Source organism: Priapulus caudatus, unplaced genomic scaffold (genome assembly GCF_000485595.1).
Source record: "Priapulus caudatus unplaced genomic scaffold, Priapulus_caudatus-5.0.1 Scaffold349, whole genome shotgun sequence".
NCBI classification, from domain to species: Eukaryota; Metazoa; Priapulida; class Priapulimorpha; order Priapulimorphida; family Priapulidae; genus Priapulus; species Priapulus caudatus.
The window spans coordinates 66,352-71,497 of NW_014577410.1; the positions used below are offsets into that span (position 1 = coordinate 66,352).

The 5,146-nt window shown below is 51.6% G+C and overlaps 1 protein-coding gene across 1 annotated transcript in view; it reads right to left on the reverse strand.

Annotated features, from left to right (window-relative positions):
• LOC106809363 (inactive tyrosine-protein kinase 7-like) overlaps positions 1-5,146 on the reverse strand; it is a 64,069-nt gene that overhangs the window by 17,496 nt on the left and 41,427 nt on the right. The gene's annotated exons all lie outside the window — the stretch shown is intronic.

The window sequence follows — 5,146 nt, forward strand, 5'->3', positions numbered from 1 at the left end:
ATGCTGCTGCTGCTGCTACTGCTACTCCTGCTACTGCTGCTACTACTGCCGCTACTGCTACTACTGCTGCTGCTGCTACTGCTGCTACTGCTGCTGCTGCTGCTGCTGCTGCTGCTGCTGCTGCTGCTGCTGCTGCTGCTACTGCTACTGTTGCTGCTGCTACTGCTGCTGTTGCTGCTGCTGCTGCTGCTACTGCAGCTGTTGCTGCTGCTGCTATTGTATCAAAAATAAATATAACACATTAGTGATATACTTTAGATATTACTGATACTGCTGGTGGTATTAGTGAATTTGCTGCTACTACTATGTACTGGTTTTGCCACTGCTGCTACTGCTGCTATTGCTATTTCCATTGATTTTACTACACTACTATGACTGACGCCGATAATGCTGCTGCTGCACGACAGAAAAAAGCTCGAACCCAGCGGTTTTCGCGAGCACAACAATGCAACCCTCGGCTGGCTGCCCCGCTCTAACATTCTAGTAAATGGACATAAAAGCCGACAAAGCAAAAGAACGTCGCGACCAAGAGAGACGGGGAGAGAGAGGGAGAGAAGAAAGAGACAGACACACACACGCACGCGCGCGCACGCGCACGCGCACGCACACGCACACGCACACGCACACGCGCGCACACGCACACGCACGCACGCACGCACGCGCGCACACGCACGCGCACGCGCACGCACACGCACACGCACACGCACACGCACACGCACGCCCAGAGAGAGAGAGAGAGAGAGAGAGAGCGAAATTCACAACAGTTCTCACTTTTCCAGCTCCAGCTTTCAATAGCCGCGCCAGCCCCCCCCCCTTCCCACGATGAATGCCGAATCGTTTTGATCGCACCCACTCAGCACGTAATCATCACCCATGCCCCCGGGGTGTAGAGAACCCCCTCCCTCACCCCTCACCCCTCACTCCACCCTAGCTGCACTGGCCATACGCCTGCGACCAACTCCATCCCGCTGGGCTGATCTTTGTTTGGCTGTGTCGTTTACTAACAATATAAACACTGCTACGCATCTGTGAGTCACGTGTGTAAACAGAGGCGATTTTAACGCTCGAGACTGAGGTGGGGGGGGGGCGTTAATTTCATATTATCCCGAGGCTTCCTCCTCCTCCTCCTCCTCCTCCTCCCCCTCCTCCTCCTCTTCCTTCTCTCCCCACTCCCGATGCGCGCGCGTGGTGACGAGCGAGCTAACAAAGACTTGCTAACAAAGTGCTTTGCTGCAGTCGGTCCGCGGCTAGAACCCAGGATGGGGGTGTGCACGCAGCGGCAGCAGCAGCAGCAGCAGCAACAACAACAGCAGTAGCAGGAGCAGCAGCAGTTGTAGTAGCAGTAGTAGCAGTAGCAGCAACAACTACAGCTGCAGCAACAACAGCAACAACAGCAACAACAGCAGCAACAACAGCAACAGCAACAGCAGCAACTTCCAGGGCGTCCGGACCAAAGAAATACCGAAAACCGACCACCACTGATTTACAACCCACCACCACCCATCCCTCCCCTCCCCGTCTCCCCCGCACGCTTCCCTGCCTCCCCCACGCGAGCGGAATTCATCAACCAAAAATATTTTTAATGCGTATGGCACGGCAGCTCGCGGCGGCGGCGTCAGCGGCGGCACTTTCCTTTCATCTTGCTCCCGACAAAAACCCAGTGGATGAAAAAACACTTGCAAGCGGCATATGCTGTGTCTAATGTAGTGAATAGGGGGGGACTCATATGCATCCGTAATCGAGCGGTCTGCGCGCTGCAAACTTTGAAATTCAATTTCATCAATTAAACCCGTCAAAAGGGGGTTTTGTCAGAACTCCTAATGATGTTTGACATGACGTAGCCACAAAGGGCAGAACACAAGCGACGAGGAACCCAAGCGGCGTACGTGAAAGCGCGCGCGCGCGAGAGAGAGAGAGAGAGAGAGAGAGAGAGAGCGCGCGCAGTAGCAACGACGGCGGCGGCGGCATCATCACCATCATCATCATCATCATCATCGTCATCGTCAGCAGCAGCAGCAGCAGCAGCAGCAGCAGCAGCAGCGGTAAAGCACTGCAGAGCGCCGATATTACAATTCTCCGGGCATCCTCGACAAAACTTTTTAAGTGAATTTAGGCGGCGAAGCGGATTCCCCGCATAAACCACTCCGCCCACCGCCCGGGCAGAGACAACGTCACCCGCTCCTACTACTACGTGAGAACAACACTATAAAGCAGAGTAGTACGGCTCCGTCAGCTACAGCTCTGACGGCAGCTGACGTGTCGGCCGTATGTTCATAAACCACGCGCGCTGTTTACAGTAAATAAACGGTCGTATAAGAGGGAATACAGCCAGTATAAAAATCCCTGTCCGGCCCCCGGTTGTTAGACAGGGAGGAGAGAGAAAGAGGAGAGAAAGACAGAAAGAGAGAGAGCGGGCGAGAGAGAGAGAGAGACAGACAGAGAAACAGAGAAACAGAAAGAGAGAGAGAGAGAGAGAGAGAGAGAGAGAGAGAGCGAGAGAGAGAGAGAGAGCAAAAGAGGGGGGAGAGAGAGGGAGAGATCGTGGGCACCAGAGAAGGGACTTAGTTTGAGGCAAGCTCATAACGAGCCAGTTGTCCAGCACACATGCACGTACGCACGCACGCACGAATACACGCACGCACCCGCCCGTACACCTACACGTGACTGCCAGCTGGGGTCGTGCCGCCTACAACAACAGACCATCAAGGTAAAGCCGCGGCGAAAACTTCAACGAACTAAAACGAATTAGTCGCGCTTTTCACAGCATCTCGCTGCAGCTTCTCACAATGCCACCGACGAGCTCGTGGCGTGCCGCCACCACCACCATCACCACCACCAGCAGCAGCTGCGGTGCAGATGTGAGCGCCTCCGCCACCACTCTCTCAGGCCCGTCCACGGGGACTCGGGGGGGGGGGTAGGTAGGTAGGTAGGTAGATAAAACATGCAACAGCTTACAACCCATTACGTAGCCAGTGGGGGCATCGTGCTGGTAGAAAGCGCTCGCTTCCCACTAGCCGCGACATCTGCTACGTGTCCGCCTTAAACCCTGATTCCGCGTGCGACGGCCATTTAAAGTTTTTTAGACTGATTGTAAAAACTCGTACACTTGCCGCTAAAATGACGCGTGTTCCAGTTTTAATGACTTCTCACGTGGGTTTCATTAAATCGCGTGCGCGAGCAACTCAGCGCATTTTCTGAATTTTTCCATTTTCCGTACACACTTGCCACGTTCGAGCTGCATATCGACCTGAATAAGCCACGCAGACTGAAGCTGGCTAAGTATTCATAAAGCAGGATTTTACAGCGCGACAAACTAAATATGATTATGAGCATGTTTTGTCGTCTTTCATCAGTAAGTAATAGTATCAATCGTATCATGAATTAGAGATATGATTTTAGAGACATGAATTAGAGTCTTCCAATTCGCGTAATTATTATAGTATGATATCGGAAACAGCTTGCTATGGAAACGACATCTAATATCAGGAGTAAGATAATATAGGATTATATATCCTATATTATCTTACTCCTGCTAATATCATAGTCATACAGAACATAAGAAATGTGTGGACGTGCGTGCGTGCATACATATGTAACATTACTTAAGATAAGTTAATGTAATTAAGTGTTTTAATCAATATGTATTTTTATCCCAATTGGACGATTTATTGCGGATATAACAACCAATGTGTAAGACTTAGAGAATTTTTTAGAGGTTTTCGTAACCGATTCATCTATTATTGATCGAGTAAAAAATGTGCATTTCATGCGCATATCACATAAAGACACACATGTAACATAAAGACACACATGTAACATAAAGACATACATGTAACATAAAGACATACATGTAACATAAAGACATATGCCACATGAAGACACAAATGTAACATGAATACACACATGTAACATGAATACACACATGTCACAGAATGATTCACTGGATGCGGACATGACTAGAATCGCCGACTGCATCACATTACGCCGCTGTTCGCATTCGAATCACTAACTAACAGCGCAGCGATGCCAGCTCGCCTACTAAGCAATAGACCCACGCGATAGATACAGAAAAAAATCCAACAAAAATTTAAATCCCCGACACACACACCTCCCCCTACCTCCCCGCGTTCCCCTCTTCCTCCTCCTCCTCCTTCTCATCCACCTCCTCCTACCACCACAGCATCCCTTTCCTTCACTCACCACGACAACACCCCCTGCCATAGCAATACCCATCCCGTTCCCCCGCAACGAGAAAACCTATCCTCCTTCCCCCCTGTCATGATAACAACCCTCAATGCCCTTCCATCACCAACCACGAGAAAACGTCCTCTCCCCTCTTCCTCCGCCACGACTACATCCCCTTTCCTGTGCCACGAGTCCGGACCATATCCCTCTTTTCCTCTGCCACGACGAGACCGTGGTGTGTGCGTGCGATGGATCACGTAACCGCATTTCAGCCGTCGGAGGTTGACGGAGGTGGATGCGCTTTGCTCGCCAAAACCGAATTACCATCGATTCCCCTAACCTGATCAAGTCGCCAGACCCAGAGCCATCCCACTGATGGACCGTCTCCGAGCGTCGCGCGCCGCAACGCTGCACGGCGAGGCGCTAAACCACCGGCAGCAGTCTAACCCGGTGGCGGAATAATATCCGTAAAAAGGAGAAGCGAGGGATGACTCACGGACGGAGAGAGAATCCGGCAGCATCTTTGCTCGAACGCGCGAACCAGTGGGCGGCAACCATGACAAGGGAAACAGCGGCCGCTGCGCGCCCCGCCGCAGAGGGGGAGAGGGAGAAAGAGCGAGAGAAAGAGATAGATAGAGAGAGAGAGCGAGATAGAGAGAGAGAGAGCGAGAGAGAGAGAAAGAGAGAGAGAAAGAAAGAGAGAGAAAGAAGGTAGGAAGAAAGGTGGAAGGCGAGACGGTGAGAGCGAGAGAGAGAGATAGAGAGAAAGAGAGACATAGAGAGAAACAGAGAGAACGAGAGAGGGAGAGAGAGAGAGAGAGAGAGAGAGAGAGAGAGAGAGAGAGACGTGACTCGCTACCTAGCTGAGCTAGTTAGTTTCCATCGCCACCCGCACCTCCCGGCATAACATCAACAGCCGACGCTGCGAACACGTGTTGTTCTAACGACTCCCGACTAAACC